The sequence below is a fragment of the Brachyhypopomus gauderio genome, chromosome 1 (assembly GCF_052324685.1).
Source record: "Brachyhypopomus gauderio isolate BG-103 chromosome 1, BGAUD_0.2, whole genome shotgun sequence".
NCBI classification, from domain to species: Eukaryota; Metazoa; Chordata; class Actinopteri; order Gymnotiformes; family Hypopomidae; genus Brachyhypopomus; species Brachyhypopomus gauderio.
Genome location: NC_135211.1, coordinates 19,162,324 through 19,175,511, shown reverse-complemented (window position 1 = coordinate 19,175,511; position 13,188 = coordinate 19,162,324). Strand labels below are relative to the sequence as shown.

General features: G+C 45.7%; 1 long non-coding RNA gene across 1 annotated transcript; it reads right to left on the bottom strand.

Moving 5' to 3' along the window:
- Positions 1 to 5,668: 5,668 nt before the first annotated feature.
- On the bottom strand, positions 5,669 to 11,370 carry LOC143526891 (uncharacterized). The gene is made up of 3 exons (XR_013133980.1): positions 11,318 to 11,370; positions 8,751 to 8,835; positions 5,669 to 5,752 (listed from the first exon to the last, which is right to left on the bottom strand). It is a non-coding gene; the product is annotated as an uncharacterized LOC143526891 (long non-coding RNA).
- Between the last annotated feature and the right edge of the window lie 1,818 nt (positions 11,371 to 13,188).

Below are 13,188 nucleotides of genomic sequence, written 5' to 3'. Positions count from 1 at the left end.
GATTTGAGTGAAGTTAAGCACATGGTAGTTTGGGTCGTATAACATCAGTCTCAGTGACTGGGGGCCATTAATTGTGCCCCTACTGTCATTTCTACGCTGTTGTTTCCCAGGACAGGAAGTGGGAGTGTGTGAACGTGTGTGTGAGAGTGTGAGTGTGTGTGAATGTGTGTGTGTGTTTACTAGATGTTTACTTCACTCTGAAGCTAACCTCCCTTCTGTCTTTCAGCTCCCTGTGTCTCTGACAGATGGTGGCTCCGCCTCTAGTTGTCAAACCTGAGCTGACAGCACTGAATGGCAGTGATTCTGAACCCTCACACGGCCCTCTCCTCCTCTCACACGCCTCCTCCTCTCACACCTCTCCTCCTCTCACACCTCTCACACACCTCCTCCTCTCACACCTCTCCTCCTCTCACACCTCTCACACCTCTCACACACCTCCTCCTCTCACACCTCTCACACCTCTCACACACCTCCTCCTCTCACACGCCTCCTCCTCTCTCACCTCTCCTCCTCTCACACACCTCCTCCTCTCACACCTCTCCTCCTCTCACACCTCTCACACCTCTCACACACCTCCTCCTCTCACACACCTCCTCCTCTCTCACCTCTCCTCCTCTCACACACCTCCTCCACTCACACCTCTTCTCCTCTCACACGCCTCCTCCTCTCACACCTCTCACACACCTCCTCCTCTCACACGCCTCCTCCTCTCACACCTCTCACACACCTCCTCCTCTCACACGCCTCCTCCTCTCACACTTCTCCTCCTCTCTCACTTCTCCTCTTATACCTCTCCTCCTCTCACCTCTCCTCCTCTCACACACCTCCTCCTCTCACACCTCTCCTCCTCTCACACCTCTCCTCCTCTCTCACACCTCCTCCTCTCTCACACCTCCTCTCACCTCTCCTCCTCTCACACCTCTCCTCCTCTCACACCTCCTCCTCTCACACCTCTCCTCCTCTCACACCTCTCCTCCTCTCACACCTCTCCTCCTCTCACACCTCTCCTCCTCTCACACCTCTCACACCTCTCCTCTCTCACCTCTCCTCTCACACCTCCTCCTCTCACACCTCTCCTCTCATACCTCTCCTCTCACACCTCCCCCTCCTCTCTCACCTCTCCTCCTCTCAAACGCCTCCTCTCATACAACCCTCTTGCCGGTACTCTGTCCTGTCAGGCTTACAAGCAGCTATTTACACACTTGCCAGCCCCAATTTCCACAACCACCTCATGCTACAAATACACATGCACGCACACCATCAGCCTCGGGGCCACAGTCACCCGTACGCCTGTCCATCTGTCTGTCTTCTGCCCATCAGCCTGTATAGGGCCCTGCACACACACTGACACAGCTGTGTGGAATGGACATGTTGACACTGAAATCTTGCTTCACGTGTCTTCATGTCTGCTCACATTGCTCTGGAAGCTCCCCCAGCCTCCGGCACGCTGCATCACGCTAGCGCTGTAAACCACCTCATGTAATGCAGATGCTTTTCCTACAGGCTCCAGTTAAAGTAGATGGTTTCTCTGACAAAACACACTAGAAGAGTGCAGCACAAAGAATGCGCTCATGTGTGGAGAGGGAGAGCCAGACCAGTACAGAAATACAGCAACCGCTTTGAGCAACTGGCCGCACGCCGCTGAACGAGATTTCACATCCTTCATCATTTGGACTTCAGCTCATCCACTCTGCCATGAATGACAGGAAACCTCTAATAATGATCCAAACCAAAACCTCCCCTGCCTGTGTCACAAGCAGCCATGACTTATGTGCAGTGATGCTGTGTGCAGTGATGCTGTGTGTAGTGATGTGTGCAGTGATGTGTGCAGTGATACTGTGTGCAGTGATGCTGTGTGCAGTGATGCTGTGTGCACGGATTATGTGTGCAGATACGTGCAAAATACAGAAATACGTGCACACTGGACAGACACACACACTCACAATGGACATGTACACAATCACATGATAAGCATGACATGTCTAGACTTCCTCATGTCAATTAAACATCAACAACAATGACACTGCAGCTCATTCTAAGCTGAGACTGGGTGAAATGACATTCTTCCTGATGTCATTCATCTGAAATGACATGCTGTTCAGTTCCTCTGAATTCACACATGGCTTCTGTAGGTGTAAGAACAGAGATTCAGTGGCAGATGGTAATGTAGGTCAACTTGTGATTTTCTGTGTTTATTAAAAAGAGAAATAAACAATTTAGCACAAGCCTTCTGCTACATCAGAATTCAGTCTTGCCCATCTCTACTCTGACAATGGGCAAACTGTGAGGAACATTGTACTCAGATGGAGATTCTGCAGAGGTCTACGTTTTTAGCATAGTTATTCTCAGCAAGGACGTTTCGAAGAGGAGTGGTTTTGGGAAGGGGGAGTGTCCCTGCCTTCTTTAAAGCTGAATGGGTTATTCTTCACGCTCACTGAGATATGAGCCACTGTCTGAGCCGAGGCTGTGATGACTGTTATCTTGTAGGAATACACAAAAAATATGTTTTAAAAACCCTTGAAGAAATGAATCAGTACGTTATAGTGCAGTAATCATGCTGCTTCATTAATTAATGTTAGCTTTGAGTTCTCAAGAAAGAGATAGGAAGGTAGTGCAGGTATGGGAGTGTCCTCTAACACAAATACCCAAAACTGCTCAAGAGGAAAAAAGACTCAATTTCTTAATGCAGGTGGAGGGGAGTGAGGAGGTGGAGCGGACTAAGGAGGTGGAGGGGAGTGGGGAGGTGGAGGGTAGTGGGGAGGTGGTCTCCTTGACACATGGTCCCTGTGCTGGAAATGGGAAGTGCTTTTTTCTCATTAGCTGAGGTGGCATTGCAGCCCTAGTGGCAAGTCACCTTTGTTTAAATCAATACCACAGAGACAGGGAGGAAAAAAAAGAAAAAAAAAAAAAGAGAGAGAGAGAGAGAGAGAGAGAGAGAGAGAGAGAGAGAGAGAGAGAGAGAGAGAGAGAGAGAGAGAGAGAGAGATGATGACCATATGAGAAAGTTGAATGAAATCCAACCTTTCAGAAGTAGGCTATAAAGAGGTGGGAATTTTACTCTAAAGCAAATACCTTCTGCATTTTACTTATGAGTTGCACATTACTGTCTAGACGCATTGGTCACATGGTTTTAGATTGGAATGGAATGTCACCTCCAGTAAGCTCCTCTTTGTCTGTTCGGGGATGTGCTTGCCTGTACAATCTGCGTCAAGTCAGTGTCCCTCAAACAATCTAACAATGGAAGGATTTCTCCAGAGAAATATACTAAACAAAACAGAAAACCTTCCCCGAGGCCCACTGAGACGTGAGCGCCTCCTGTTGGTGTAGGCCTGACCACTGCTAGTTGTCAATCACAGGTATATGGTATTTGTTTTTCTTCATTTTGTTTGCGTTTGCTGGACAAGGTCAACGGACAAAGAGCTCATTTCACCACCAGGGGCCAAAGGGCAGGGTGACCACACAGCCCAGCCAATCAGGATGCGGCAATGATGAACTGAGTGAGAGCAGAGGTCAGGTTTTGAGGCAGCCCGCTATGATGAAGGCAGGCATGCAGGATCAGGTCCTGTCCGTGCCAGCTTCACTACGGAGCTGAGCAGGTTCTTCAGGGACGCTGGTGCCCATGGAGACACCACTCTAACAAGCTGCAGTGTATATTGGGGAAAGGCAGTGGATTTGAGGCAGGTGGTTATCTTTAATTGAGGACACAACACTGAGCACGGAGGACAGCTGCAGCGTCCGCGCTCCTCACCTTCTCATCTCCTCTCCCTGACCTGCAGTTTGTGAGCTGAGTAAAATGTCTGTAACGTGGGGCAACTGTGATTTCTTGCCCACTGAATTTCAAGTGTTTCAATAACACAGTGTCACAGCATGGAACGTGGAAATTGCGTCAATGTGTGTTGACAATTAGCAGACAGCAGCTACCGAAGTGACAACAGCTGCCTATTTTAACCTAAAACAACAACAACCATCCCTGGCACTTAAACACTTCAGATTATGTGATGAAACGCACCTTTTTGACCCCGGACTGTTTCAGGTCCAGAGATGCTGACTGAGGTGACAGCGTAGAGACGCCTGTGTAGGAGTGATGGCTAATCACCAGGGCAACATCTTCAAGAGCTTCTGCCAAATCAATACTGGTGTCACCGCAGCAGTAACACAGACACAGAAAAAACACACTGCACAAATTGCTTAACGAAGAGACTCCTCAACAGTCCATCCCGTTAGTCCAGTCGGATTCAGTCTCACCAGCCCAACATAATCACGACAGGCCCAAACAGGCCCAAACGCTGAGCTTTTATGGCAGAACTTGTCAGTTTGTATCTAAATTCCAAAACTGTAAATCCAGACAGTAAATGTAAATGTCATTGTTATGCTGTCATCTGTTACTAGAAAACAGAAACACGTTCTCCCTCAGGGAGGTTGTGGGTCATCACGTCCACTGTCACCTGTGATGAATTCGTTCTCTCCCATCACAACATTATGAGATGTGAAAGTCTCGTCATAACTAGTCATGACAGCTCCAGTCACAGAGGACGCCCGCTCAGTCACAGCCTCCCTCCACGGCTTTGTCAGCTGGTGTGAACAGTCACATGATGCAGACATTAGGCCCCGCCTCCTCTAGGAAGCTAAGCTTGTTTTTTCTCCCAGTGTGCTCTAAAAATACACTTTCTTTCAGCTCAGTAAGTGGCGGTCTAACCAGAGGGCGTCTTAAGGAGAGGAACACGATAAGCATGACTGCCCAGGCACGCCAAACCTGGAACCTCAGTTGGAGCTAAAAGTGAGAAAATGTTTGAGCAGAACAACAAGAAAAGGCTGGTGCTGCACTACGTTCATTAGCCCTAATTCATTAATGTGCAAATGAACCCCAGACACACATTAAACAGCCATTCTAAACAGAAGGGTAAATGAGAGATCTAATTTGGCCATCTAAAGGTTAGAAATGAATAATTCATGAGACAGGTTTATATCTGGATACAGCATGTCATTGCAATCTCTCTGTACAGTTCTTCATGAATGTCCTGTTGTGGTGATAATACGCTGTCATGGAGGATGGTGGAGTTAGGTGGTGCTGATGAGGTAGGAGGTGTTGGTGGAGGTAGGTCGTGTTGGTGGGGCTAGGAGATGATGGTGGGTGTAGGAAGTGCTGGTGGAAGTAGGTGGTGTTGGTGGGAGTAGCTGGTGTTGGTGGAGGTAGGTGGTATTGGTGGGGGTAGGAAGTGCCGGTGGAGGTAGGTGGTGTTGGTGGAGGTAGGTGGTGTTGGTGGGGGTAGGAAGTGCCGGTGGAGGTAGGTGGTGTTGGTGGAGGTAGGTGGTGTTGGTGGAGGTAGGTGGTGTTGGTGGGGGTAGGAAGTGCCGGTGGAGGTAGGTGGTGTTGGTGGAGGTAGGTGGTGTTGGTGGAGGTAGGAGGTGTTGGTGGAGGTAGTTGGTGTTGATGGAGGTAGTAGATGCTGGTGGAGCCAGTTTGGGACAGCGCAGCTGGACGGTGGTCTACTCACACCGCTGCAGCACCATCAGGAGCAGATGGAAGCTCATTTAGCTGAATTATTTATTAATTGAATCTGTGAGCATGTGCTGGACATTGAGCATCCTGTCTCCCAGCTCAGCCACGGTCATGTTTCAGAGGGGGGGTAACACTCTAATTCACCTTACAGCCTTGATCCACGCCCCCCCCGTACATGGGACCCACTCCTTACTCTTCTCTTCCTGTGCTGCTGGCGTGCTCCAGGCACACGCGCACGGCCCATCAGCACTTCTGTTTGTGGGAGAAGACAGAAAAGCCCTGAGCTACAGAGCCCATGGGCATAGACCAAGCTAGCAATAGACAGCAACACACAGCAACTCACAGCAACATGCAACAACCCACTGCAGCCCAGGATACACTGTAACCCACAGTTACACACAGTTACCCCCAACAACATGCAGTAACCCACAACAAAATGTTGAAACCCCAGCAAAACCCAGTAACCCACAGCATCCTACAGAAATACAGTTACTCACTGCAACACCTAGTAACTCACAGCCATCCACAACCACACACCGTAACCCAGAGTAACCCACAGGAACATACAGTAACCCAGAGATACATATCAACCCACAGCAACCCTCACAAACACAAAACACAGCACACAGCACAACACAAGACATACACAATGCATAACACATAACTCAACACACAACACAACACAATGCAACACAACACAACAAACAACACATAAGGCAACACATAACACAACACAGCACAAAAAAACACACAACACAACATTAAACAACAAAAATGCAACACAATATATAGCAACACAACACAACACAATGCAACAAAACACATAACACACAACTCAACATTAAACAACACACAATGCAACACAACACATAACCCTAATACACAACACAACATGTACACACAACACACAATACAACATGTACATACAACACACAATGCAACACAACTCTGTGAGGAGAGAAGTGTGGGTGTGAAGTGGAGACACTCTGAACAGGTGGGGTTTGATAGCAGAGCTTTTACAACACAGGTGTGGATATATCACAGGTGTAGATATATCGCAGGTGTGGATATGTCATAGGTGTGGGTATGTCACAGCCAGGTGTGGGTATGTAACAGATATGGATATGTAACTGGTGTGGCTGTGTAACAGGTGTATATCACAGGTGTTGATATATCACAGGTGTCGATATGTAACAGTTGTGGATATGTCACTGGTGTGGGTATCTACCAAATGTGGATATGTCACTGGTGTGGCTGTGTAACAGGTGTGGATATCACAGGTGTGGATATGTCACAGTTGTGGATATGTTGGAGGTGTGGGTATGTCACAGATGTGGGTATGTAACAGATGTGGATATGTCACAGATGTGGTTATGTAACAGATGTGGATATGTCACAGGTGTGGGTATGTCACAGGTGTGGGTATGTCACAGATGTGGGTATGTAACAGATGTGGATATGTCACAGATGTGGTTATGTAACAGATGTGGATATGTCACAGGTGTGGGTATGTCACAGGTGTGGGTATGTCACAGGTGTGGGTATGTCGGAGGTGTGGGTATGCAACAGGTGTGGATATATCACAGGTGTGGGTATGTCACAGGTGTGGGTATGTCGGAGGTGTGCGTATGTAACAGGTGTGGATATATCACAGGTGTGGGTATGTCGGAGGTGTGGGTATGTAACAGGTGTGGATATATCACAGGTGTGGGTATGTAACAGGTGTGGGTATGTCAGAGGTGTGGGTATGTAACAGATGTGGATATGTCACAGGCATTGATGTCAGTAACACACAACACAACACAACAAACAACACATAAAGCAACACATAACACAACACATCACAACAAAACACACATCACAACATTAAAAAACACACAATGCAACACAATACATAGCAACACAACACAACACAACGCAACACAACATATAACACACAACTCAACATTAAACAACACACAATACAACACAACACATATCCCTAATACACAACACAACTTGTACACACAACACACAACACAACATGTACCTAAAACACACAACACAACACAAATCTGTGAGGAGAGAAGGGTGGGGAGTGCAGTGTAGACTCTAATCTTACCACTTTTTCAGTAACGAGCAATATAACGAGTTATTATTTCCAGTCCAGTAATCAGATTAAAGTTACTTATCCAAGTAACTGTGCATTACTATTTTTATTTTCTTTAGTTAAAATATATATTTTTGCTTTCTTCTTGGCTCAATTCTACTTTTGCGTCTGACCGTAGCGCTCCACTCCGCACGGTGCGCGTGAACCTGTGAGAGCGTGAGTGTGTTTTACACGTAATTATTTGCAGTGTTATCCATAACGATATGTGGTAGTGTAAAGAATTATTCCTCACAAACAGGAGAAGGAACATTTACCTGACAAATTTTTACGAATTTTGACTAATTGTTCCAGGTTTGAAAAGTGCTGGAATTTTGGCTAAAATGCTTCAACTTGTAATTGCTTTTCATTTCACAACAAATAGCTGTCTGACTGAATAGTTAGCTTGTATTACATTTACAAATACATTTACAAATAATACCGTGCAGCGACACAAACGTAACGGAGATACATTATTTAAATGTCAGGAGATACATTGTTACTGTTAAAAATGCACTTCCAATAAAGTACTGGAAAACTAATTTTGCTGCTGAATGTAATTACTCTAGTAACTTGTAATCTAACGTAGTTACTTTTAAAATCAAGTAACATAACTAAGTTAACATAACTAAGTTACTTTTTAATCAGTAATCAGATTACTTTTTCAAGGTAACTAAGCCATCACTGGTCACAGGTGTGGGTATGTAACAGATGTGGATATGTCACAGGTGTGGCTATGTAACAGATGTGTATATGTCACTGGTGTGGCTGTCCAACAGGTGTGGATAAGTCACAGGTGTGGATATGTCAGTATGATATCCAAAATCACATATCACATGTTGACATCACATCACTTCAGCAAAGACTGAGAATCTAAGCAGGTGTGCTGAAAGGGTTAATCAGTGTAGCTGTGTGCAACAGTCTGAGTAACATTGTTGGAAAACCCCACTGAGTTAATATTTCCAGCAGCTGGTTGGCATGATGCCAGCACACTTCACCATGGTTACACGCTCATGTCATTAGAGATTCCCCACAATTGCCTGATAGATGGTTTACATCCTCATGGCCTGAAATCCGCCCTCATGTGTCAAGTGGAATACGGATGACAAAGCTCCTCCCTCCTACCTGAGCAGCTCTGACTCCAGGTACTGTTGGACTGTCCTGCTCTTGACCTCACAGGGTTTATCCATGCCCAGCTGGTTGTCTTTCGCTGGATCACACGGAGAATGTTTAATGCAAACATTAAACAACAAAGACAACAAAAACAAACAAACAAAAAAAACAAAACACCAAACCTCTGATGTGAAGGTAAGAAAGGAGGGAGCCAATCAGAAACAAGCTTTGTGGACACCCGTAGACCACCCCTGTGTGATTCTGAACATTGTTAAAACAAGCAGAGCCAGGGGGCGTGTCCTCGCGAGGCTAGAACGTGTGTGCGCACCAAGCATGGGGCGGTGATGCTCTCAAAGCCACAGAGCTATCAAAGCCATCGCAGAGACGATTCCAAGATGGTGCTGGGTCTGTTGTTTCCACTGTGTTCACTCTGGGAGAAAACAGGCGTGTGTGGTCGCTGTGATGTTTAAAGTACACGTCTCTCCATGAGACTGCACCCCAGCACTGCAAATAACATCAGTAGGCGTGCGGCTCCTCGCCAGATCCCCTCGTACCTACTCTGCAGCATGGCTTCTTAATTGCTTTGTGACTTCATCTCAGCGGTGAGAGGAGAGGAACCAATTAAAAACCAAACGCGTCCTAGGAGGCATCTGCTATTTTCAGCCCTACGAACGGCTTCTGCTGTGCAGCAGGACGAGGGAGACGGAGGCAGGTAGCGTGCGGGGACAGGCCAATCGCACTTACACACACGGCCGCTGCTGCTGTGATATTTGCACAGTGAGAAATGCAATGTGGCAAGCAGTGCTTTTAAGAGAGGGTGTCTGAGGTGATCTCTCAAAGAGGGACTTTCACAAACCAGGGCTTCTGACAGCTCGCAACCGTCAGCAGCATCTAACCGAGGAGTTATATCTCCCCACCCAGTGGACATTTCATCCACCATCTTTTCTTCCCTCTATATTAATTCAGGCAATTCTTTTTTCCAAAGTAATGATTGTAATGTGAAGAGGTGGTAAGCAGATCTGTGCCTTTATGCCACAGCGCTGTGGGATCCTTCTGAGTGGAAACTGTAAAGAGAAACAAATCCCCAGCATTAAATGCCCTGACAGCGAACTCTTCAGCGGGACAATACCCCCCCCCCCCCCCCCACATATCATCATCATCATTTATTGTTTCAGGACCAAGAGGTTCATGCACCTCATCTATGCAATACCTCCCACACTCAAAAGAATCCAGGGTCAAAGTTCAGCACACACTGTCTTAGTGCTATTTTGACTTATGGGGTCAAAGGTGGTCAGGGCAAGAGTGCCATAGAAGTAATTTTCTAGGGTCAGAGTGCAAAGTGGAATGTGCGGTTGGAGCTGCAGAAGCACACTTGTCTTCAGCATGAACTTTTCATGCCTTGTGCCAGAAAGGTCTTCAATTAGCTGCACAGCCTTGAATGAAAACAAATCCGATCTGTCTGGGAGTCTGAGGGTCCTCCTGTTTCAGCTGCCATCACAAACTCAAATGTTGTTTTAACTAGTCTCACAACCTAAGCTGAAACATTGATTCTCTCTCTCTCTCTCTCTCTCTGCATGACTTTTCTGTGTTTGTGTGTGTGTGTGTGTGTGTGTGTGTGTGTGTGTGTGTGTGTTTGTGTGTGGGGTGTATATTCATATGTTTGTGTATGTGTGTAAGCATGTCTCTGTGTAAGTGTGTTTATGTGTGTGTATGTTTCTGTGTGTGTGTGTGTGTGTGTGTGTGTGTGTGTGTATGTAAATGACTGAATAAACTTTGTTGTTTCATTTTTCAGGAGCTGATTCATTGCCAGGCACAATTGCAGGATTTAGGGTTTCAGTGATTCAGTGATTAATGGATTCTGGGATTCAGGCACTCGTCGATTCAGGGTTTCATGGATTCAGGGACTCAGTCTTTCAGTGATTGAGGGATTCAAGAATTAAGTGATTCAGTGATTCTGTGATTCAGGGACTCAGTGATTCAGGTGTTCAATGATTCAGGGACACAGTGATTCAGGTATTCAGTGATTCAGTGATTCAGAGACTCAGTGATTCAGGGATGCAGTGATTCAGGGCTTGTCATGTTCAGTTGCTCCACTCTGGCCTCGGCTGTTGTCCCAGTTTAAGGCCCTTTTCCTACTTGTTGTCAGTGTTCATCTTCCTCAGTGTCTAACTGCTATGGTTCATAGACGTGGGTGAGGCTCAGAGATGTTTATGCATACAGCTCTTCTTTAAAATACTCCCACCACAACCTATAACTCACCAATACCAAGTGAGCTGCAGCAGATAGTAAAAATGACACAAACTGAACTTAGGAACAAGAAAAGTCCTCTTGCCATCTTTCAGATGCCAAATGCTGTCAAAACAGAAGATGCACCAGTAGATGCACCACTTCTCTTTCTTATCTTGGCCAGCTGTTGATCATTCAAAATCATGATTCAGGGACTGGGGAGACTGGGACAGGAATGAGTGAGTCACTCTCTGTTCAGTATGTACCAGAGGCTTCAAGTGTGGCAGAGTGCCTGGACAAGTCTCTTGTGTGATATGTCCCTTGACTGTGGTGGACAGTGAGAAGTGAGAAACCTGTTGACATAGGTGAGTGTACGCCTCCTGGCCTCCGGCTCTGCAGTGTAACCGTCTGCTCCTCCCAGACACTGTATCATCTGGCTTTTTTCTCTCTACGAAAAACCAAAAAACACATGACATCACAATACCGATGACATCACAAAGACATCACAGTACCCATTCATCGCACTCAGTGTTAATTCCCACACAATGTAGGCTGCGTTGTATTTGCTGTGTGGACACCTGGGCAGATACTGTTGGTAAACAATGTCTGACTGATCCTGTGAATGGTCCTCCAGAAATGCAGAACCAGCAGGAAGTCGTTGATTATCAGCAGTAGTAGACAACCTTTGGTGCCTGGATGAATGGAAAACATCCTGCATCAGCACAGATTCGAATATAACACACACAGGCGCACACACAGACACACACACACACGCACACACAAAATTACATATTTGCCACCTGGAATCAATTTTGGTGATTACAGCAGAGCAGAATTTCGTCCTCCAGGGCTGGAGAACTGGTCAGTTTCCTATCATTCACAAAAAGAAAAACACAAACAAAACAATAGCATCACCACTAAAAACAACAAAAAGAACAAAACCCAGAAGATCTACATCATAAGATTTAGTGACATCATAATGTTGAGTGACATCATAAGGGTGAGTGAACCAGCATCATGTTCTTGCATGTCTGTATCACAATAATCAAATATTAAACAAATCTTCTCAGTATGATGGCAATTGAAATAAACATGTTTGAATAGTGAGCTGTCATATCCATGTGAAGCAGGACAGTTATGTAGCTTGTTCTGAATGCATAACAGTGTAAATATCTGCATTCAGCAGGGTTGATGCATCCTGCTTCTATAAGACTTTGCTTTAAATGGAGCTGTCAAGCTGACTGAGCTCAGATATTCTTCCGTTTGAGCTGTTTGTATAGAGGCTGATTTCTGAGTAATTTCTGACGTGAATATATTCATAATTCCACTTTCCTGAATAAAATCTTTAATGCATTACTAAATTATAGATCAAATACAACAAGATGATCTACAGTCAAGAAAAAGAATACTAAATATGTATACATTTCATATCAATGCACACATAATTCCAGAAACAAAAATGAGATTTAATTTGTTTGGCATTACTGTTCATTATTTCTATTCTATTCTAATATCATGCCGGTCTGTCCTGTATCCACCTGCTGGCGATGGAACAGCTGGAGTCCAGCTGTTCCACACATCCACTCTCTCCGAGGAACACGGGAATGATGGTCATCACCTGGCTCTTCTTGTCAGGAGTGCGATTAATGTGATTACCCAACAACAGCAATTACAGAAATCTTACACCCGCTGCCTGCAACTCGTGCCTTGGGTGGCTGTATTTTGAGCGGAGAGGTGAAATGGGTCAGAGGTGCATTGTGGGTATTGAGTGTATTGATTGCAGGAGTCCGCACATATGTTGGTGGCACCAGGATGACCCTGCTCAGTTAGAGACGACATGGCGGGTGGAGACCCAGATGGGGATCATGGTCCCCTCTCTTACACATCTCGTTCATCAGGAGGTGTTATAGTGGAATGCCATAACCTGTCCATCAAATAACAAAAGCTTTATGGGCAGGTTGTACTACACTAAAGCTACAGGCAATAGGCAACAGTTTTCCAGCAGGGGAAAGACATATTCACACACAGGATAATGTTAAACCCAACTAGGGTTTTCTCCAGTGTCTTCAGGAAATTGACCTTCTGTAGTTGTTCAATATGCCTTGTATCTTAGACTAATTAGTTCATGAGACACAAATATTTTAATCAGGGCAACTCATATGACTCCAGGCAGTTGTTTTTCTGGTACCATTTCAGTGAACTTGAAAGCGTGAAAGTGTTTAGA